This window comes from Zalophus californianus, chromosome 8 (assembly GCF_009762305.2).
Source record: "Zalophus californianus isolate mZalCal1 chromosome 8, mZalCal1.pri.v2, whole genome shotgun sequence".
Classification (NCBI taxonomy): Eukaryota; Metazoa; Chordata; class Mammalia; order Carnivora; family Otariidae; genus Zalophus; species Zalophus californianus.
The window spans coordinates 8,649,266-8,673,237 of record NC_045602.1 but is presented as its reverse complement, the minus strand read 5'-3'; the positions used below and the strand labels follow the sequence as shown (position 1 = coordinate 8,673,237).

The following is a 23,972-nucleotide window of genomic DNA, read 5'->3' as shown; positions in this document are numbered from 1 at the left end:
AGCCCGGAGTGGAGATGGGGTGATGGCCATCAGCGCTTGCCTGAGGAGGGGGCCGAGTGATGTGACCTTCTGGGACATCAGTCCAAAAGCAGAGGTGGTGGGGCCGGTGGGGGCTGTCTCTCCTCTCTCCTGGGTTCTTCCTCCAGAGCTGGGCCAGGCAGGCTGGCATTCCATGACCTTGACGTTTTCCCGGTAAAGACGGGCTGGGTGAATGCCCAGAGCCCAGAAGCAGGCTGCCCCGGTGGTTGTTCTCTCTTCGGTGGCTGTGCCCCCAGCACAGCCAGGACAGGTCTCTACCTTGCCGAGGGTTGGCGGCTCTGGCCTCCTCGAACATCTAGAAAGAGGTCCCATGAGTGTGTGTACAGAGGGCAGTGACTGGTGCATGGGACGCCTCTTGTAAGGTCAACTGCAGGCTGAGGCTTGGAGCAGCCTGCAACAGCCTGGAACAGCCATGGTGTTTGCCCAGATACCTTGGCCCAGGTCCCCTGGCCACATGGTCCAGAGACAAGGAAGAAGACCAAAAAGGCCCGCTAGGGCATCCGGGATGACCAAGTGCTTGATGTATGTAGAGGCTGAATACTTCTGTGGGGGCTGGTCTTTAATTTAGAAGCCATTTCAGACTGGCAGATGGTAGAGGGATAGATAGAAATGTGACAAAGCAAATACAACAAAATGTTAATTGTAGAATCTAGGTCATGGGTATATGGGTGTTCACTGAACCCTTTTTTCACCGTTTCTGTATGTTTGAAATTTTTCAAAATAAAATGTTGTGGGGAGAAAGACCTCACCTGCCAGTCCAGCTGAACACATTCTGTTTCCTCAGTCACTAAGCTGGAAAAAGTGTCCAGATCCACTCTGGGTGGGTCTCCCTAAGCCCAGCCTGGGGGACCGCCCCCCTCCACAAAGGGAATCGGGACACTGGGCTCCAGTCCCAGCTCTGCCAGTGACTTGCTGGGTGTCCTTGAGCAAGTCATTGCCTCTTCCACACCCCACACCTTGTGATGTAACTTTATACACAACCCTCCAGGACAGGACAAAAATCCCTGGATTTGGGGGTTGCTGGAGCTGTATTTTAATGGATTGCTCCCAACCCCAAGAACGGTTCTGGTAGAACCTAACAGCCTGGGCTCTGGCGTGCAGCGACTCGCGGGGCCCTGGTGGGCCAGGTGGCAGCAACTTCGGAGAATTCGCCAAGCTGAGTGAGGCTCCGCCCCGCGGGGCAGGTGTGGGTGGGGTTTGCTCGAGGAGCCACGCCCACCGCCTGTAGACCCTGCCCCTTCCCGCGTTGGCCGGCGGAGGGCGGGTCCCTCGCTGTAGCTCCCCCTGCAGGGCAGGGCCGAGGAGCCCGCAGGGAGCCGGCGCAGCAGGTGTGATGTTGCTGAGCAGAGTCGGGAGGAAGCAGAAATGGGGGTCAGCAGATGAGAGGCAGGGATGGGGTGCAGGGAGAGGCGGGGCTCCGGGAAGGCAGGGGCTGCGGTGGGGCAAGTATTTGCCCGTCTACTTTAGGCTTCCTTCCTGTCCCCTAGATCTCCCCCTTCCCAGATGAAAAATTTGGCTTAACACCAACCTCCATTCCCCACATGCACACACCCTAAAGGCTTTATAAAAGGTGGTGAAAGCCCAAGGATTCAGGGCCACCGTTCACACCTTTCCAGCTGCTCCTGCCGAGTCCCCAGAAAGTTCTGAGATGATGAAAACAGTAGCATTCAAGGTAATTCATCCACACCCCCTTGTCATCCCAGCCGTTTACACTTTAACAGTCACTTTTGATCCTACCGTTTGTTAGTTCTTTGCTGTCAGTTTGCCCACCATTTTGTACTCAGCCTTAAAAAATTTAACACCAGAAACATCTTTTCATGTCTTTCTTCATAATCTTTGTACTTCTCACTTAGATCAGTTTCTTAGAATCGGTGCGTCGTAATATACTTAGCCATTTTCCCTGTTCTTGGGCATTTAGTTTATTTCCGGATTTAGCATTAGCTCTGATGGATATCTTTGTGCCTCTTTCTGTTGCCTTGTTTCAACAGGACGTGTTCCCAGAATGGGATGACCGAGTCAAAGGACACGGACAGTTTCATGACACGCAGCACACAGAGCATGCCTCTCCAGCCAGGCACGAGTGTGTCGGCTGTGCTGGTCGCCACCACAACCGGAAGCTGTGCGTCGGGGTCTCTGAGACCACCCCCCAAGGTAGACGATTTGCTAGGGGGACTCCCAGGACTCAGCCGACGGTAATGCTCAGGGCCCTGATTTATTTTGGCCAAAGGAAATGAACCAAAAGCAGGAAAGAAAAAAGGCATCTGAGACAAAGCCCAGAAAAACCAGGCACAAGCTTCTAAACCGTCCCCAGAGGAGTCACACAGGACACGTGGGCTCCCCAGCAGTGGGTTGTGACAACACCTGTGAAACGTTGTTGACCAGGTTGCTCTTTATTTTATTTTTTTTAAAGATTTATTCATTTATTTGAGAGACAGAGACCTAGAGCAAGCACTCGAGCAGGGGGAGGGGCAGAGGGAGAGAGAGAGAGAATCTCAAGCAGACTCCCTGCTGAGCGCGGAGCCCCATGCAGGGCTTGATCTTATGACTCCAGATCATGACCTGAGCTGAGACCAGGAGTCAGAGGCTCAACCAACTGAGCCACCCAGGTGCCCTGACCGGGTAGGCTCTTTAGAGAATCAGTGCCCAGGGCTTTCGTGGGGGGCAAGTCATGTTGCTACCTCTGTGTAGCATGTCCCCAAGTCCTGGAGTCCCAGAAGGAAAGCCCGTGCTCAGCGTGAACCATACTGTAGCACAGTTTATGCATAGGGAGCCATTTTTATCAGGGAATGGAGGGAACCCTCTGGACATCTAGGTTCCCAGAGCCCGGTGAAGGGCCAGTCTTACAAGCAGGCCTCGCTGAGTATAGTGGTCTCAGGCGCACTCTCTTAACTACTTTTCTCTTGTGTGATTGCGTTCGCCAGCACTTAACTAGTCCCCATTGCCCCCACGGGTATCCTTGATAATTTTCAGCAATTAGGCACTCCACATTTTTGATACCAGTCTAGGCTCTGGGAGATCATTTAAATATTCCCTGATAGATAATTGCATTAAAAATAATAATTGTATAGCACTTTCAAGTTTGAGAGTATGCTTGCGTTTCTCACTGAAGTATGACAGCCTCAGAGGGGATGGTTGATGCTATCTGGATTTGGTGCAGAGCCTGGGTACTCACTGGTTCCATGGGCAGGAAATGGGGTGCCAGGACCAGAACCCCTGCTGACCGCCATTTCTGGTCTCTGCCTAAATTATTATTTGCAGAGGAAAAGCTTCCCGCATAAACAGTTTGGCCTTGGCTCTCCAAAATATAAACTCAGTGGCTTATATTCTGAAGACCCCAGATCCCTGGGAATTGGGGGCATTTTCAGCACTGGAAAAAATATTCCGGGGTCATCATCTTTATTTTCTTTATTCTGGAACTTCCCACTAATGGGCAGCTGAATGCTATTTAGGAGAAAGTTGAATTGGGGATGATTGCAATGCACATGTGGGGCAGCAGGGGGCAGCCTGTAGCTGTGCATCCTCCACCAGCTCTAAACTCTGTGATTCCCTCTCCTTCTGTCATCCCAGGGCACTGAGAGAAGCCAGGCGTCCTGAAGGTTTGAGGCACTCTGGAAATGAGTGTCATGTCCAGAGGTGTCCATGAAGGAATTCAGCAGTGGGCCTGGGGAAAACCGGGGCTTGACAAAGAGCCCTCAGTTAACAGTGGCTCTGGCAGGGGTGATACCCCAAATGGTTAGCAACAGGTAGGGCCCAGGCACCAGCCAGCCAGGAGGAGACTGGAGGCCACCTGCCGCAACACAAGAGTGCAGGAGTGAGAGGTGGGAAGTGGGGAGTGAGCGGGGGATTGGGGGCAGCTGTTTACTGGGTGGTATGAAGGGATCTCGATATTTAAAAACTGAACCAGGGCTTACAGGCTGATTATTAGCCCGGATGAGGTCTGGGGTGCCTGAAGCAGGGGTGTCAAGATCCCCTCAGCCCAAGTGCTGTGGGTTCAATGGTTCATAGGGTGGGTAATTATGAGAACATGAGCTTTTCACCAACCAAGGGGATATAGTACACTCTCACAGCAGATCGGGCCGCCTTGCCCTTGGCTTTCTGAGCCCCCATGATTTGCCCACCCCTGCTGAGCCACGCAGGTCTCTGCCCCGGGAGCCTGGTCTGGCAGACCTCACTCCTGCTCTGGGCTCCCCCGGGCTCCTCCAGCTGCTCGGTGTAGCGGTGGTCTCCCAGGTGAGAGGCTGGGGGCCGGGCTGGAGCTGGGGACAGCTGGGCAGGCTGGGGGTGTGGAGGAGAGCACCTGGCCGGGTACAGAGCGTGGGATTTGTGTCGGGCAGACCTCCGTCCCAGCTCTAGCCCCGCCCCTTGGGTGACCCTGGGGAGACACTTCACCTGTCTTCCACTCTGACCCGGCCCTGCTGGTGAGAACAGGCTGGGAAGGTGGATGTGAGCGGCCCTCCAACTCAGGAGTGCAGTGCACGTCGGTGCTGAGTGTGTTCGCGCTCATTTAGGTTCTTCCAGGGAGAATCGGGTCTAGAATGTGGGAGTGCCCACGGATTAAAGTCCAGCAAAGTACAGTGACCCCCAGCAACTTGTCTCCCAAGAGCGAATTCACTGGAATCTGTAGACTGAGTAAAGCGGATCGCCCTTCCCGTGTGCCTTGTCCAGTAACTGGAAGGCCTGCATAGAGCAAGAAGTCCGAGCAAGAAGAATTCTTCCGGCCTGACTGCCTCGCTGGTGCATTGGTCTTCTCTTGCCTTTGGTCTTAAGCTGGGAAATCAGCTCTTCTTGGGTCTGAGCCTGCCAGACTCGAACTTTACACCATCGGCTCTCGTGGGCCTCCAGCTTGCCTACTGCCCTTCCGGGGACCTGTCGGCCTCTGTGGTCCTGTGGGCCAACCCCTTCTAACAGAGCGATCTCTGTCCGTCCATCCACCTATCTATCCAACTTCCCATATCTGTATCTGTACATTCTTCTTCTTTAGAGAACCTCAGTAATACAGATGGGCCTTATTTTCTCTATTTTACATTTGAGGAAATTAAGTCCAGAGAGTTTAGATGGGAGGTGGGAACTCAGGGTCAGATGAACCACAGATTCTACCATCTGAAGCCGGCACCCGTCTTGTCAGGTCATATCATCCCTGGGCACACCTGGACCAGCAAGGAACATACAGGCCCAGGCTCAGGAGGTAGGGATGCCTGCTTCTTCTTCACAGGAACCTATAGGACAAATAGTTAATCAACACTACCCTAAAGATATGGTCACCCGATGTACCTAATGAAATCCCGAACATAAAGAATAAAGACACACACCCCAATGTTTATAGCAGCTATGTCCACAACAGCCAAACTGTGGAAAGAGCCCAGATGTCCATGGACAGATGAATGGATAAAGAAGATGTGATACACACACACAATGGAATATTACTCAGCCATCGAAAGGAATGAAATCTTGTTATTTACAATGACATGGATGGAACTAGAGGGTATTATGCTAAGTGAAATACGTCAATCAGAGAAAGACAAATACCATATGATCTCACTCATATGTGGAATTCAAGAAAAAAAAAAACAGATGCACATAGGGGAAGGAAAGGAAAAATGAAATAAGATGAAAACAAAGAGGGAGGCAAACCATAAGAGACTCTTAATCATAGGAAACAAACTGAGGGTTGCTGGAAGGGAGGTCGGGGGGGGACGGGGTGACTGGATGATGGGCATGAAGGAGGCACATGATGGAATGAGCACTGGGTGTTGTATACAACTGAAGAATCACTAAATTCTACCCCTGAAACTAGTAATACAGTATTTGTTAACTAAAATTGAATTTAAATAAAGAATTAAAAAAAAGAATAAAGACATTTTTCACATTGTAAGCCTCTTGAGATGGAATCACCTCTGGGGACCCAGGTGAAGCAGCAACAGAAGTTTTTCTAACATGACCTCATGGGTCTGCAGTCAACGGCACCCACTTTCTCAGGAAACACTTGCCCCAAATTTTGCCCTTAAAAACCCTCACTTGCTAGCCATCCGGGAGTTCAGGACTTCAGAGCATTAGCTCCCATTCTCCTGGGTGGGGCCGTGCCGATACGTAGCCCATCATTCCTCACTGCAAAAGCTCGGTGTCAGGTTTTGTGGGCTTGCTGCACATCGGATGAATGGACTCTGTTTCAACTCAGTTATATACCTACGTGTTGGCCACTGTGCTCCGGCAGTTGGCCAGGTTCTGGGTCTGCCTCTGTGTCCTCCCAGTGAAATGCTTACGACTTGGAAGCATGAGGAGCAGATGCCCAAGGGCCACAGTGAGCTGTCACCCGCCCCCAGGACTAGAGCTGGGGGCTGGGGAAGAGGACCGGACTCACAGGTATCCCCATTCTGCATTTTTAAAGCGGAAGAGAAATAGATAGGAGCACAGATGTCCGTATCTCAGACCCAGTGGGGGTGGGGGGGAGACTGAGACAGATGCAGCCTGCTTGACAGGTGAAGGGACATGGCCCTTCTGGACCTTGGTGTTAACTCTGAGCTGGGTGATTTCAGGCTCTTGTCTCACTTGTGTTCACCCCACATTGTGGATGAGGAGGCAGAGGCTCAGAGGCTTACCTACTATCTCAAAACTGGAAGGTTCAGCAGCTCGAAACGAATCCGACATCAAATCCTCCTAGGGCTCGAGTTCTTCCTGCCACTCCCTGTCCAAGGGAAATCTTCTGTTCTTTCTGAACAAGCGAGGCACAGAAGCCTTGTTGAAGGAGAATATTGGACAGTGGATTTGGAGAGGAAGTAATATTTGGTGGCGGGGGGGTGATGCAAAAGTTAGCTTTAGAGCTGCAAAACCAAAGTGGGCAGAAGAATATTTTATCTACGGATGGAACTTTCACAATTTCCCGCTTGTGATTTTGCCAAGATCAGCCTTGTTTTGATTCCTGTAAAGGCCAACAGCTGTCTCGGACACACTGGTTCTACAAACTGGTGTGGAATCTGTAAGTCAGGAGGGGTCCTCGGGAGACCACAAACTCAGCCGGGACCTGGGGATGCCCCTTAAAGTGTCACAGTTTTGCGGTGGAAAAAAGATGTTTTCTCTGGGTTCCCAACACTATAGTGGCATGTTTGAATTATGGGCCCCTCTCTGTTAGAGGGCTTAGTGCCTCCTGGGAATGAGAATGTATTTGCATTTGCATCTTGTAAATTTCCTGAGCTCAAGTGCACTAGACCGGGATGCCGCTTACATTTTGCATTAAGGCTGAAATTCACTTACTGGATTTCTATGCAGAAAGGTGGCAAAATATGGTGGTTAAGAGCAAGCACTTAGGGGTCAGACCTGGATCGGAGTACTAGCTCTTGCCCTCACCAGCATTCAAATGCTGAGAGTAGCTTTGTTTATGTGTAGCTGTGGGAACCCAACTCCTTTGTGGGGTGGGCTGGGTCTAAATCCTCTTTTTGGCTGCTTTATAGTTTCCTTGCTAAGCCTTGTCCCACTCCCTGGGAAGAAGGTGGTAAAAATAGCAGTCACCCCAGAGGGTTATGGCAACACAAAATGTCACAAACTCTGTGTAAATTCTTAGCAAACTGCCTGGGGGCTGGAAAGAATAATACTGGCCAGTATGCTTATGATTGTGTTGCAGCCCACCAGGTAGAGCTACCCACCAGGAACATTCCCGTTGTCCGGTGCTGAGTTTATGTGGCTTGCTGCAGCAAGGGAGTGTGCCCCCCGAGGAACTCAAGGCCATCTTGGAAAGGAGCCTTGTGCCGGGCGATTCTAGGAAGAGTGTTAGTCATTTTTTGCAGCTGCAGCGTGGCCTTGCCTGGCTTTCTTTGTTTCCTTTGTTCTGGTGGGTTCATCTGTGTCCTGTTGGAAAACTTGTTTATCTCTGATTGCCTGCCAGCAGGGCTAATTTTCACTTGCTTAGTAGATTATGCAGATCTCAGCTATCAAAGACTTGTGTTTCATTTAAGCCAACTCGTGATCGCTCTTCCCAAGTCGACACCAAAACAAGACTTTCCCACAGCCGCGTGACTGACTGCACCTGTGTCCCACCTGCGTGCTTGCGACACCAGGCTAGCCCCACCTGACGTCTGCGCGCCACTCTACCCAGGAACACACTCATCGGTGCATGGCTCGCTCCTGTCATTCAGTCTCAGCTCAAAAATCATCCCTTTCATGAGCTCCATAATGAGCTCCCGCCCAGCTCTCTGGCAGTCTGTCTCCACTCTGTCATCTTTCATTTATCACTCTCAAGTTGTTCGGTTCATTGTTGTTTCCCTCGCTAGAGGCAGGACACCACGGACGCATCTCCAGCTACAACGGTGCCTGGTGTGTACTAGGTGCTCAGTAAACAGTTGTGGAAGGAAGCCAGGAGGCAGGAGTATCCCCACACATGATCCTTGCCTGTTTGGTCCATAGGATTCTAAGGGGTTGAAAGGGAGCTTGAGGTCACAGGTTCCAGCATCCCTCTGGAGGCAGCGGCTCCTTCTGCGACATCCTCACCTTGCCTCTGTTGGGCCATTTCCATTACAGAGAACTCCATAGCGTATGACATGTCCTGGGCATTTCTCAGAAATGCCTTTCTTAGAGAGGGACTGAACTTCACTCACAGGTCTCAGTTCTGCCGCCTAGAACTGCTGAGAGCAAAACTCACCATGGTCCTCTGAGTAATGGAGGAGGGCTCTCAGACCTCTTCTCTAAGATGAGCCCCCAGTCTCTGGACATTCCTTCCACGACATGGTTTCTAGGTGCTCCAATTTTCTCTTTTTATATCAAAGACCTGAAAAATTTCAGGAGTGTCCTTCAGCACCCCTGGTATTAAGTGTGATGTTTTCTGCAGGTGTGCAGTTTTGGGGTACAGAGGGGTATCTGTAGGTTTCATCAGCTTCTCAAAGGACCCACGACCTCAGAGTGGTCCAGTAGCTTCCAGAAACCTTGCTGTATCTACCCTGTCTCTCTATAGTGCACGGTGGGTGTGTTTCTCCTTGATAATGGCCACCCATTCTAGGCAGCACTTTCGTTCAAATGACTCCCTTTTGCTAGTTCCTGGAGTCCTCACAACCCTGTTTCTCCAGCGTGTCTGGTTCTGTTTCTGTGAGTGAAGAAAGAGGGCCCCCAAAGGGCAGGCTTTTATCTATTTTGAGGCTGTGTTGTTAGATGTGTCACGTTCAAGACTGTTAGACCTTTCTGGTGTGCTTTTCATCATTAGATAGTAAGTTTGCTGTCTTAGGAAGCACAAGGTCTTTTTTTCCCCTCCTGTTAATATAACTGCACTCATTTTCTTTTGATAAATATTTGCCTGCAATTTCTTTCTCCATCCGTTTATTTTAAATGTGAGTACTTATGTTTTAGGTGTCCTATAAATAGCATAAGGCTGTCGTAAAGAAAAAAGTCCAGTCTGACAGATTCCACCTTTTAACAACCAAGTTTAGTTCATTTTTATTGTAATTATTGATATTTTGATTTTTTTGACAATCTTAATTCCTACTTTCTGTTTACCCTGCTTTTTAAAAGTTCTGTTACTTCTCTTATTTTGAAATAAACTCTACTCTTCTTTAGCTCTTTGAAAATTGTCTATTTTTTTAGTGATTGTCCTTAACATATGTATTTGACCCAGTTTATAAAGGTCTGCCATTTTTCTATCCTTCACCCAAACATTTGGTATAAAATACACAAATTTTAGAATGTTTTCACTATAATCACTTACCAAATTTTACATGTTATTTTTGTGTGATACTTGAGTTCCACCTTGTTTTTATTACCCCTCAAATTAATTATAACTGTTTTATTTAGTCAGTACTGGTTTTGCTTTTCTGGCATATATATTACCTTCTTTGCTCATTTCCGTCCTTCTTCTGGGTTCAATTTTCTTCTTTTTGAAATAGTTCCCTTTGGTGTTTCCTTTAGTGAAGATCTATTGGTAAATTCGTTAGTTTCTATTTGTCTGTAAACATCTGAATTCTTTTCATCACTCTTAAATGATGGTTTCACAAGTATACAGTACTATTTTGACCATGAAATGTCTTCTTAGCACTTTGAGAATAACCTTCCATTGTGTTCTGGTTTCTGCTGGCTGTCCGCGAACACTGTCCACAAACATCCAGTGCCCTGAAGGGATCTGCCCCTTCCTTCTCGCTGCTTTCCAGATCTTCTCTTTGTCCTTGATCTTTTGTCATGTTGTCCAGATGTGAGATCCTGCTGGATCCTTTATTATCCCTTTGCCTATTGGCTATCCTTCATTTCCTCTGGGTTTTCTCTTCCAGAACCAATCAGATGTATGGATATTGGCCCTTTGCATCTTATTTTTTTTGTCTCGACTTTTCTTTCATATTGTCCCTCACTCTGCCTCCCTTATGGTCAGTCGGAGACACTACTTCCCGTCTGTCATCATTCAGCTTGAGACCCTGCTGCTGCTGCTGCTTTTTTTTTTTTTTTTACAAAGAATTGTGGAAAGATGTAGACAGTTTTCTTGCTAAAATAAAGATGATTTGGCCTCATGCCTGTCCCAGGGCTGCTTTTTTGGATCTTATCAAAGTGTAATGAGATCAGTCCCGGTGACTGTCGACCTGTTCCCAGTAATGAGCTGTTTTCTTCTCGCTGGTTATTTAAACATTCCTGCAGACTGGAATTTTGCTCAAAAGGGGTCAGTCTTGCCACTCTGTTTCTAGAATTCACCTTTTCCCCGTTCTTGAAAACTCGATGGCACTTTCTTGTTCCTTCAGCCTATTGGCCTCTTTCTTCCTCTCCTGGTTTCTTGCGTGCTCTTGCATTTGACCTGGGATGAGGCCTTACAGGTTCTCACTTCCCTGGGCCACAAGCTGCCTAGCTCCAAAAATGTGAAATTAGTTAACACGACCAGAAACCTTTTTACCCTCTCTCTTGTCTGGAAGTTGTGCGTCCTGTGCTGTGAGCAGGCTGGTAATAGAATGTGGGGATCAGAGTTGAAGTTCTATCAGTAGATTGGTCAGAGCATCTGGCAAAGCTGAAGGACAGAGTTAATTTAAAAAATAAAACCCCCCTGCGGAATGAATAGGATTCAGGGGAGACCTCCAGACCAGGAAAGGGAAGGGCAGGGGACCCATAGTGACTTAACTCCTTCCTTTCCCCAGGCCACGTGCCAGACACCTTACCCAATCCCACAGCCACCGGAAGCACCGGACGCCATGGCGTGGCCTGAGCAGGCCTGGGAGAGCTGCCTCCAGCTGGCTTTACAACCTGTGGGACTGAATTATTTATTCAACTGACACTCATCAATGCACTCATCAATCTTTTAGAAATATTTTATTTTATTTTCCTTTTATAGCTTGCTGTATACAAAGTCCCTGCCCCTTTTGGTTGAGTTTTCTCATCCGTAAACCAGGTGAAGGGTTGAACTCCGTGGTAACCCCGAGCCACATGGTGGCCATGTGGCAAACTAGAACCACACAGAAGGGGGCCTGGCCGGCCAGAGGTCTGACTCCTGTCCTCGCATCAGGGTTCTTGGTGGAGGTTGGCAGGCGCCGTTAGCTCGGTGTTGGGCTCACGTGCACTTTTTCTTTTCAACCAGAAAGGCCATTTGACAGGGGCAGAGGTGTGGGGACAAGAGGCAGCCCCAGATCCGAAGCACAGCACGTCGGGCATGCAAGTGAGCGATGCTGTTCCGGTCCCTTCCTAGGCTCTCCTTCTGGGCATTGTCCCTCCTTTCCAGGGAGCCCAGAAAATGGTGGCAAATGCACAATGAACCATTCTGTCACACAAAAATATTTCTTTGAGGATTTTAGTGGGGATAGCGGACCCCCGTTAGAGGCTCTGAGGCTGAATTCCAAAAAGAAGGCGGAGCGCCCGACAACCTGCGGCACAGTTTTGACGTGGAATCTCCCTGTGTGGTTCGCAGAGGAGAGTTGCTTTGGCTCAGGGTGCGTGGTGGGGACTGAAACACTGCTGTGCAGCAGAAGGTGCCCATAAAGCAGTGTGGTCCTCCTAGGAGCTCACCTCCCCGGCCGCTTCTGACGGCGCCCTCACCGGGAGGGACACCAAGGGCTGCTTCTGGGGACCATCTTCAGGGCCTGGGCCAGGTCTGAGCGCGCCACTTCTGCCCTGTATCTTCACCACTGTCTGCAGCGTTCGCCCACCCTGCACACTGCACCCAGTGAACCTTCTAGATGCCAACCTGAGCAGTGGCGCTGGCCCTGTGCCCTGGCCGCCTGCTCCCTGCCTTGCACTCGCACCCCTTCATCGCTTGGCACCTGCCCTACTTTGCTCCAGCCACATGAAAGCCCTCGAAACTCCCAGGACAGGTCAGCTGTGCCTGCAGAGTTGTCTCCCCAGAATGAGCACTATCCTTCAGGATGCATCCTGCCCCTGTCACTGAGGAGTCCTTGGTCCCCCCACCCCATCTGGGGCTGGTCCCCTCCTCTCTGGACCCCCACCCACTGCAACCTGGGAATTCCTCTGTCACATTGTCACTCTGTATTAAACAGGCATTTGCTTGTCTCTCTCCCCTCCTGAGTTGGGGCTGCTTGAGGGCAGGGAGCTGGGATCCAGAGTTCCTGCGTGTCCTGGTCCCATGGCAGGAGCCTGGCATATAGCAGAGGCCCCACAGATGTCTCTTGGGTGAAGACATGAGTAAGTAACTGAATGTAGCTAGAAGTCACCCAGGCTGAGGCTTATACACCAGAAGATCAGCCAACCAGGAAGGGCTATGTCAGCAGGAAGAGTTCCCACATCTGCTCGTAAATGGAATCTGGAGGTGGCTACCCCAGGGGCAGTTTCTGGAGTATTCTGGGCAAGGGCATCATCAACAGAACAAGCCTGTCCTTTTATTACGTATTATGCATCTGTGAGGAGAGACCCTCCTTTGGCTGCCGTGCGTGTTGTGTTGGGGGCCCATCTCCCCACACAGGGTGGGTCCCCAAGGAAGCTCACCCCAAGGCAGAGAATAGAGTTCGGGACATTTAGTGGGGGCAGTGCAGGCCAGTGCCTGTGGGAGGAGAGAAGGCAGTCAGGCTCGGTAGGGGGAGGAAGGGAGCGATGCTGGACAAGTGGGCTCAGCTCATCCCAGGGGAGCTCTGCACCCAGAACAGCCCTTCAGGGGCATCCCCAGTCAGAGAAGGGGCCAGGCCTTTACAGCCCCGTGTTGACTGTCACAGGAGGCAGGCTGTCCCCAAGGAGGGGTCATGTTATGGGTTCATTTGTGTCCCTCCAAAAAGATACGTTGAAGTCTTAACACATGTGAATAGGAAAGAATCTGTGGCAAACAAATAGCCTTTAGATCTCATCTCTGCAGAGCTGGCCATTCCTTTCAGGAGCAGCGGCCTCCATGTTGATTTGGAAGGACAGATTGTGGGGTTACGCCACCATTTCTTGTCTGCGCACAAATACTCCATTCAAACCCATGAGAGCATGTCCACACTCTTCGAAGTTCTTTTAAGTGCTAGAGGTTAAAGCAGGGCCGCAGAGATTGTTGATGCCGGAAGGGACATCACGAGCAGATGCTCACTAACTGGAGCGTGGACCACGAGAGGACAGTACGGGGGACACCGATACCTGTGGGTCAAGGCACGGCTGACTGTACTGCGGCCCCACTAGCTGGCCGGGCCGGGAACGGGCTGAGAGCCTCCCCTCGGCCCCTGGGCTCAACCCCTCCTCTCCCAAAGGCCTGGTCTCCCCTAGTCACTGACCCCTCCCCCTCGGGGAGTGGTGCTATGTGTCCCTCGCCCACCCCTTGCCAGGAATGTTGCCTGTTGGTGCCTGGCCACTAAGAAACCGTAGGACAGAGCTGCCTGGCCCAGGCCCGTGCCCTCCTGGGGGCCGGCCGCTTCACGGATGGCTGGGCCATCCCCTAGAGGTCTGGCCACCTGCCTCCGCTGAGGACGACTTGCAGGCCACCCCCGCCTCCCTCTAATTGTGGCAGTGGCCTTCCCGGGCAGTTCCACCCCATCTGCCGAGTCCTGCCGTCCTTGCCCCCGGCAGGAGGCGATCCGCCGGGCACTCCCGATCACCGACCTGCACACCAGTCTCGGCCTCAGGGTGCGTTCCCGCGCCGGTCCTGCGGGCAGAGGTGTCCGCGCACAAGCTGGGGGAAGTAGCCGGCTCACAGAGAGCAGGCCGAGCGGCCCGCCGTTCCCCTCCACGCTGGCTCTGTGCCTGGGAGGAGCACGGAAGCGCTCTGCTCCGTTCCCCTCTCTGGGTGCCTGGCCCTGGGAGCAGGACTGGGTGGCCCTATGACTCACTGTGATCCATGCCTCTAAGATCCCCTCCCTGCAAAGGGCCTTAGGGAGAAGATTCTCTGGCCTTCCTTTCTTCCTTTTGTAGACTCTCCTGCTGGGGCTCAGAGACTCACGATAACCCGAGGGGTGGTGTAATGAGCCAATGGTGCTAATTACATCAGTCCTGAATCCCAGTTGGGCTTCTACTCATAGTGAGGTTATGGACTTACACAGAACACCCAGCTAGGAATAGAACCCCATCTCCTGTGTCTCCTGGTTTGAATAGGCTCTTCTGGGGGATACAGTCTCTTGATGGGTACCTGGTCAGCCCACAGACCTTCTCTTCCCCCATCCCGAGTGTAGACAGTGGGAGAGGGTGGGGGTGAGGGAACCCCTGGTCTGCCCTTGAGTGGGTAAAGGCTGAGGGGCGGGTCTGGTCCCGCCCCTGGGCGGCCCAGTGCATTTGTGGCAGAAGTCGTGGCTGTTGTCATCTGTGGTCTGGGAAGCTCAGCTGTCCCGTGCATGGGAGCTGAGCATGGCCTGGGGGTGCTGAGTCAGCTCCTGCTGGGGAGGCATCCCGGCACGTCTGCATTTACCAGGCCCCTGTGGCCCAGGCAGGGACGGGGGCCAGGACAGGCGGTCTTCTCTGAGAATCGCCTCTAGGAATCAGGGTGAGAGGTCCCTGCCTCTGCTTCTGACTTTTCCCCAGGCGGCCTCAGTGAGCCACCTGGCTGGCAGACCTTGGCCTTGGGAGGGGATGGGACACTGAGGGTCCCTGCCCACACACCCGCCTCCATCCCTTCTTCTTACATCCACCTTGCTGGAACATTCATACCAGAAGCTGAGGTTTTCTCTATCCCACACCTTTCTCTTCCCTGAAGTGGGAACTTCCCTGGCCCAGGCAGAGACGGCCGCTCGAGAACAGGATCCGAGGAGAGAAAGAAATGAGAACACTTCTCCCTTACCCCGCCTGAGTACCGAGCCTACACCCTAGCCTGGAAGCTCCCCTTGTCCCTGTGGCCCTGACATCAGGGTCCGGTCTGTGCGCAGTGTGCAGTGAGGAAGTCGGAAGGTGTGCGTGAACTAGCAGCCGTCCTCGGGTGTGAGGGCTTAGCTGGGTGACCCAGAGTTTCCACACCCTGATGTTTTCCGATCAGCCTCAAATGAAAACACAAACTGAAACGCGCCCCTAGGGAAGTCCCCCTACCCCAGTAAGGTATCTCCAGAGCCCATGGGAGCCAGGAGGAACACTGAGAAACATTGTTCTGTACTTTCCTGTGAAGCCCCAAACGACATTTCTTTCACACAACGCTGTTATTTGGATTATAGTAATACACCAGATGACTGGGTTGTAAAACTTGGCATGCTCGAATGGAGATCAAATGTGGGACTCAATCCAGAAATGCTCTTTATGAACAGGAAGTGGTGTTTTCCTTGTAGCATGTTGGAGTTTACAGCTAATACAAGGCCGTCTTTGGGAGAATCCTGTGCGTGTCTGGAGTTAATGTGGAAAAGAAGAGCTGTGAGGGTGGATGGCTGATCTAGGCTGGTCCTCACCCCGCCTGTGTTTCTAGAACAGCGTGGCAGGGCAGTCAGCCCCACGGCCACAAGGGAGCTGTCTCCCTCAGTGCGGTGGCCCAGGGAATGCTGACCAATGGCGCTCTCCTTTTTTTTTAAGATTTTATTTATTTGACAGAGAGAGACATAGCGAGAGAGGGAACACAAGCAGGGGGAGTGGGAGAGGGAGAGGCAGGCTTCCCGCCGAGCAGGGAGCCCGATGCGGGGCTCGATCCCAGGACCCTGGGATGATGACCTGAGCCGAAGGCAGACGCTTAACGACTGAGCCACCCGGGCGCCCCCAGCCAACGGCGCTCTCCTTATAGGGCAGTGTCAAAGCCTAAAAACAGAGCACCATGAACATTCTCTAGCAGAAAGAGGTCCTCATGAAGACCCACAGGCTTGATGTCGTATCCCTCGGAGGAGAGAAGTGCCTGATTTTCCCTCAGCCTTATTGAAAAATAGTTGACCCACAATGTAGTGTAAGTTGGAGGTGTGCAGCATGATGATTTGCTATGCACCTGTATCCGCGGCGTTTACCCCGATAAGGGCAGTTAGCACATCTTCCACCTGACGGAACTGCCACGTTGTCGCCGTGGTGAGAACATGAAAACTCCTCTCAGAGCAGGTGTATGGCCAGTGTTGCCACCTCTAGTCACCATGCTGGACATTCGGTCCCCAGATTTTAGTCATCTTAAAACGGAAAGTGTGTACCCTTTGACCAACACCCCCCCCCCCTTTCCCCTCATCCCCGGTAACCACCATTCCACTCCGTGTCTGTGTATTAGACCGTTTTCTGTTTGTTTGGGGTTTTTTTAGATCCCACCGAAAAAAGAGACGGGGCAGTATTTGTCTTTCCCTGGCTTATTTGCCTGAGCACGATGCCCTCAAGGGCCGTCTGTGTTGTAGCAAGTGGCAGGATTTCCTTCTTTTTCCCCAGGGTAGAATACTCCGTTGGACGTATGCATATACTGTGTCTTACCCGTCCCTCCTTCTGTGGGCCCTTGGGTTGTTTCCGTGTCTTGGCTACTGTGAGTGACGCTGCAAGAAGTCCTTGATTTTGAGCAGAGCCAGGACTTCCTAGAACCAGGAGAGTGTCTCCTGAGCCTCACGTGAGAGCTTTCTGGTTTCTTACTCAAAACCCTGCTGCGGAGAGCAGGTTGCCACCGAGCAGGGCAGGGACCGGATGTGGGGGACAAGATACAAGGCTGCCACCGTGGGGCCCGGGGCCAGTGAGAGCCACTGTTCCTGGCTGAGCCCTGGCTAGGAGATCAGGGACATCTGTGAAGAAGAAACAAGGACAGTTGTGTGACTAGAACATCAGGCCCTCGGTGTGACGGGAGCTGAGTCCACCCGGCCAGGCTCATTGTTGCCCTCTGGTGGCTTTGCGCGGACTCTGCAGCCGATTGCACAGCTCGGTTGGGGAGGGCACCAGACAGAGCGGGAGAACCACCGTCTGTTGAGCATCTAATGACACCCTATGCCTTACGTACATCACCTCACTTCCTCTTCCCAACAGCTGTGTGAGGTAACTGTTTTTACATCCCACGTGGCAGGTCGGCCAAGTGAAGCTCCGAGAGACTCAGTGATTTGCCTGGGACCGTGCAGCAGACCCTGAAGGCAGCCGGCTTTGAATCTCGTGCCTCTGTAGCAGGAAATCTCTCACTGTGGGGCAGTGTCAGAAGAGACATGCTGTCAGAAGTGAACCTCCAAAGTGGGGCTGAGTGCTTTTCATGAATTATTTCATGCATCCCCACATTTCCTTCATTTTACAAATATTTATTGAGCACCTGCTGTGGGCTATCCTGGCAGGTGAGAGAAGTGAGCCCCTCTGAGGCTTCTCTGACACCCCCAGGGGGCAGTTCGGGCAGGGGGAGGACCAGAACTGGGGGCACCCAGCTCCCACAGATGAACCTGCATGCTTTCCCCACGGGAGACAGACTCTCGGGTTCTCTCCCTGTGTGTGTGTCTGGTCCTGGCCACGCATACTAGATGTCATGTGAAGGCATAATTATAGGAATAGATAACACCCCAAGCTTCCCTAACCACCCTGCTCTAATCACATACAGCCCCAGAACACAGCGTAACAATGTGTCATCCATCTTCCAAGGTGGAATGCGCTAACTCTTAATTATAAGCCAGGACTAGAGATGAGTAAATAAATATGCATGCCAGTCTGAATGCTATAATTAGAACTACCATTGGCTAAAGAAAAGTAGAGACGTTTTAATTCCAGGCCTCTGCTTGAATGTTGAGTTGCTGCTAGGGAACAATCCATGTGCATTAACACATTAAGTTCTGAGCAAGCGGTCGCCGATAAGAAGACAGGTTTTTTTTGTAAGCGGGGCTGGAATGTACTCCGCATGCCACTTGATATTTCCATTCTGTCTGTATTCCCCAAAGCCAAAGACGATTAGTATTTTTCAGACATTTATGACAGCTACTTTGAACGATCATTTCACTTAAAATGTCTAACTTGATTTGTGTAACAAGTTGGCATCATTTCTTGGCAATAATGGGTCAGGTGATGACGGAATGGACACACATACAATCTCTTCACACACTTAATATTTTTTTCTCGAGTACCCAACCTATGCCGGGCACTGTTTGATACAGTGAATGACATGGATGGCTTGCTTTCATGGAGCTTATTTTTTAGTGAATGAAGATAAACAGAGACGAATAAATGGTTATATAGCTAAGAACCCAGTGCACACAAAATGTCAGGTGGTGGGAAGTGCTGTAAAGAAATATGTCAGGACGAAGGGACAGAGAATGAAGGAGGGGGCTGTCTTAGGTGGGGTCCCTGGGGATGATTCTGATGAAGGACATCGAGGCACAGACCTGATGGGCAGGTGTTGAGAAAAAACATCCAAACAGAGGAAACAAGAAGTGCACAGGCCCCGAGGCAAGAGTCTGCCTGAAGTGTCCAGTGATCGGCAAGAAGGCCAAGTGTAAGGAGATAAGATCAGAGAGGAAGCCAGGGCCACATCGGACAGCCTTGAGGGCCACAGTAAGAATGCGGATATTACTCTGAGGAAGATGGGAGCCATTGCAGGGTTTTGAGTGGAGAAGTGATGTGATTTAACTTCAGTTTTAAAAAAGAATTATTCTGGGGCGCCTGGGTGGCTCAGTTGTTAAGCGTCTGCCTTCGGCTCAGGTCCTGATCCCGGGGTCCTGGGATCGAGCCCCGCGTCGGGCTCCCTGCTCTGCGGGAAGCCTGCCTCTCCCTCCCCCGCTCCCCCTGCTTGTGTTCCCTCTCTCGCTGTCTCTCTGTCAAATAAATAAATAAAATCTTTAAAAAATAAAAATAAAAAATAAAAAAGAATTATTCTGGCGGTGCCTGGGTGGAGCAGGGGGTTGAGCATCCATCCGATTCTTGGTTTCGGTTCAGGTCACGTTCTCAGGGTCTTAGGATGGAGGCTGCGTTGGGCTCCATGCTCAGCATGGAGTCTGCTTGAGATTCTCTCTCCCTCTGCCCCTCCCGCTCATGCTTGCTCGCTCTCACTCTCTCTCTCAAATAAACAAATCTTTACAAAAAATAAAATTGAAAAAAAATAAAAGAATGATTCTGGCTTTGTGTGCAGAACGGATTTAAGCGAGCGAGCATGTAAGGAAGCAGCCCACCAGGGGTGGTCACCGTCCCTTTTCCAGTAAAGGGCTCTCTTTGGGGTGGCCTAGCAGGCTGGCTCAGGAGCAGGCCTGGGGCCAGGCTGCCGGGTCCCAGTCACGGTTGCAGTTGCATGGTCCTGGAGAAGTTGTTGAACCTCTTTGTGCCTCATTCTACTCACCTGTACAATGGGGATAATCACCTTACCTTCCTCCGCGTCTCTCCAAGTGCTGCCCTCAGGCCAGCAATATCAGGGTCACCTGAGGACTTCTTGAAGATGCATATTCTCAAGCCCCACCCCGACCCACGGATCCAGAAACCCCGGGGGTGAGGTTGTCAGATAAATTTCAAGGCATCCAGGAAAATTTGCATTTCAGACAGACGATGAATACTACCCATCCGATATTTGGGGCGTAAGTACATTGAAAAATGTTTGCTGCTTATCTGTAATTCACATGTAACTGGGTAGCCTGTATTTTCATTCGCTAAGTCTGGCAGCCATGTCGGGGCGGGGCCCTGTGTTATATGAGAGGTCCTCCAGGGGATTCTGATGGACTCGCTAAGAACACGGACGGTCCTCATGGGGGTTCTGGAGGCTTACAAGCTTAGTACGGTGCTTGGCAAGGGGCTGGCCCTTGGTAGCTGTCACTATGATCACTGAGCACGGGCTCTTGCCGGGGCACTTCAGAGCCACCAGATGGAGTGAGTTGGCTGAGGGTGCACAGCAGGTGCAGTGTCTTCTCCCAGATGACTCTGCGGGGCTCAGGTGCTGGAATGCTTGGAGATGTCCAACGTGCCCTCATCCAGTTGCCCGTGATCATTCCCCTCTCTCCCTCTGTGGGGTTCATGATGGGATGGGAAGGGAGTGCATACCTTCTCCCTTGGCTCCGGGATTGGGATCTCGTGCCTCTGTGTGGGTTCTCCTCATTCAGTGATGATGATCTCTAACTCAATAACCAAGGTTCGCAATCTACAACATGGCTGCAGAGAATAGGTTTCTGTTTCTGGATTATTCTGAGCAGCTTTGCCCAGCTCTTGGACTGAGGAGGCACTGTGTGGGGACCGGAGAGAGTTACCCTTGTAAGTGTTAACTTAGTGGGTCATAAAATGAGGCTGAGGTTTATTCACAAAGACAGTGAGGAAAACTCACTTTCTTGGTCTCATTGGAGAAAGCAGACACGCATATCCTAATTATGTTCTGGAAGAAAAGTGCGGTCAATGTGTCCAACTGCAATATGCAGTTGACAAATTCCAATTAGGTGAGTTTTAAAAGGGATAGTTCAATTGAGAAGGATAGTCATCTGTGCGTTTAATTGAATTTTCTTTTCTCCCAGCCCCTCCGTTGGTAAGGGCGGCTTTAGACCCAGTAAGTGCTACTTGTTTGTTCACGGACTTGCAACCACCTGGAAATCTGGTGTGATAGCAGTCCGCTTGGAGCGCTTATATGGGGATTCAGGAAGATCATGCGTGTGAAAGCTCCTACCCAGAACCTGGCACTTAATAGGTATTCAATAAGTGTTAAATCTTCACAAATCATTCATCTGAACTTCTTTTCTCCGTAGTGGCCAAAGCCTATGGTGTTCATCTGTGTCGTGCGCGTGCGCATGCGTCTTTTACTCAGAAGCATCGCTTCTGGTAATACCACACTGTGTGTTAGAATAAATGGGAAAGGAAACCCCCCCTTCTTCTTCTTCTTTTTTTTTTTAACCCTAGGAAGCTAACAGCTTAGGCCAATGCTTCTCGAGTGTTCACGTCTATAGGAATCACCTGGGGGATCTTGTTAAATAGCAGATTCTGACTCAGCAGGTCTCCGGTGGGGCTTGAGTGCCTGCACTTCTAACAGGACTCCCAGCGACGGCGATGTTCGGGTCTGGGACGATACTTGGAGATGGGGAGATGGCTGGCTACCCGCACAGTTGTAGCATGACTGGAGTGTGCCATTCCCACGTGGTGGTTATTCAGGTACAGGGGTGAGCTCTGGAAGGGCTGGGCCTGTCTGAAGAGTGTGTGCCACTAGGGTGATGGATATTGAGTGAATGAATGACCAGGCCCGGTGTCTGGCACTCAGTATGCAACTAACGACTGTTCACTGCTTCAAAGGACTAAAGCAGGAGGAGCGGGTATACCAGAAACCCTATAATAAAAATTTAGATTTATCCAACAGAAAGATCATTGGGTGACTCTGACTTACAATACATCTGCCCCACTATAGGATTCCCTTTAAGTACTCTGCTTTCTAAACACATTCCAAGCAGGATTTAATTGATTTTTCAGATTGTAGAAATCCACTTCCCGCCCAGTGTGCACCTCCATGGGCTCGGGACGGTCTCCTGGTATCCTCCAGGTGTGGCCTTGGCAGCTGTGCTGGTGTCGGGGCTGGTGCCATGTGGGGTACCTTGTTCCACCTCCCCCCACCCCAAGTTCTGCTTGCATGTTCTCCCTCACTGCCTGGTCTGCCTCTGGTGCCCTCGTCTGCTTGGGCCCCTCCCATGTCTTGATCCTTTCTCCCAGAGACTCAGATGTGTTTGTCTGCCTGCAGTTGACGCCCGTCACATTCCCTATCCTCCTCTCCCTGGGCTCCGCTCCCTGCAGGAGGGCTCTTCCCAGCAGGTGCGGGTTGAAAGGGCACTGACACCCTTTTCCAACTGAGCTGGAATCTACATGCCGTAAGGCTCGCCCATTTCAAGTGGACAAGTCAGTGGTTTTGAGTAAGTTCACCAAGCTGGGCAACCATGCCCACCACTGAATTTCAAAAACACTTTTTTCACCCTGGACCTATGAGCCCTCGTCCTCCACACCCCCGCACCCCCTAAATCTCCAGCAATCACTAATATTCCTGTCTCTGTGCATTTGTCTAGTGTGAACATTTCATGTAAGTGGGAGCATAACACTTTGTGGCTTTTTGTTTCTGCCTTCTTTCTCTTAGAACGTTCTCGAGATTCATCCATGTGGTAGCATGCCTCGGTACTTCATTCCTTTTTGTGGGTGAAAATTTCCCATCATGTGGATATACACCCACGTTCACAGCACCGTTCGTCACCATAGCTATAACACGGAAGCAATCCATGGGTCCAATGACAGAGGAATGGATGAACAAAATGTGGTCTATACCTACAACGGGATGTTACTCAGCCTTTCCAAGGAAGGAAATTCTGCCATCTACCGCAATGTGAATGAATCTTGAGGATATTGTGCTAAGGGCTGAAATAAGCCAGTCACAAAAAGGCAGATACTGGGTGATTCCACTTACGGAGGTACTTAGAATTGTCAGAATCGTGGACAGAACATGGAATGATGGGTTCCAGCGGCTGTGTAGGGAGAGGGAACTTGTTTAATAGGGACAGAGTTTCAGTGTTACGAGACAAGAAAATCCCAGAGGTGGATGATGATGGTTGCACATTATGAATATATTTAATACCATCAAACTGTACATTCAAAATGGTGAAGACGGTAAATTTTGTTATGTGTATTTTACCACAATAAAAAAAATTTTTCTTAAAAACTAAGTTGAGGGGAAGTTGGCAGAGTTTCCATCAGTCAAGCAGGGAAAAGGCACGATAATATTGAACTTGCTGGAATTTGCAGTATTACTTATTTTGTGTTATTGTGGCCAAATTACAGACAACGCAGGTTTCAGGGGGAGGGGGATGGGGAAGCATGGCAAAATCTTGTTTTCTTGGTAATTCCTGTTCTGAAAATAAAAATGTGTCTGTAGAACTTATCAGTTACAAGCACGATTTTGCAATCTTTTCCTAAGGGAGAGGTTCACACCATAGTTACATGGGGGAAAATGTGCTTTAAAATTCATTATTATTAAGCCTTTGAAATTCTATCTTGTGCCCGTCTCCAAGCCAGCATTCTATTGGCTTTGCATTGCCCAGTGCTTTTTACCGGGGACTCTGGGCCCCGTGAAACACAGCAGCTGTCTCTTTCCTATGTATCCAGTTCCAAAGAATGCAGTGGTAAATTGGATTCATTTCTTTGGTAATTGTTGAAGCGATGCCTGGGAATGTTGAATTCATTACCGGCTGCCTTACCCTTCTACAGATCTGAAAAACCATTACTGAAAAAAACACAAGCTTGTAATTTCCTTAATTACCCATCTGAGAGGTTCTTCCGTGCCGGGACAATTTTAAAAAATACTGCTAGGGTAATGGTGAGAGATGTGTCAGATGCACTTACTAAGGTAAATTATAATGACGCAGACATGAGTGGGAGAAGGGGACAAAGCAGAAGTAAAATGAATATGGTGGAACCATCCGTCTAATAGCGAACATTTGCTCCATTTGGGGGCTCCGTTGTGTAGTAAGATATATTTTTAAGATTGTAGAATCCACAAATTTTTATAGAGCAATGGAAAAGAAAAAAGAAACCAGAGAGGAAACTTTGGGGTTTGTCAACAGCAAAATGCTTTTCCATTTATCGTACATTTCAAAGAGTTGCACAAAGATAATCCAGTTTGATATTTGTACCCTTTTTGTAAACATGGAGCACTGCTTCTTGCCCAAAGTTCTGGATTTTAGGCAGGCTAACTGAAATTGATGTTAATATTTTTGCAATTTCATTAGTAAGTTTTGAAAAGGGTCTCGTGGAATTGAAGCTGC

At 50.4% G+C, this 23,972-nt stretch overlaps 1 long non-coding RNA gene across 1 annotated transcript; it reads left to right on the top strand.

The window, feature by feature from the left end:
- Positions 1–555: 555 nt before the first annotated feature.
- On the top strand, positions 556–22,909 carry LOC113938335. The gene is made up of 3 exons (XR_003524883.2): positions 556–1,367; positions 2,028–2,190; positions 22,295–22,909. It is a non-coding gene; the product is annotated as an uncharacterized LOC113938335 (long non-coding RNA).
- Positions 22,910–23,972: the final 1,063 nt, after the last annotated feature.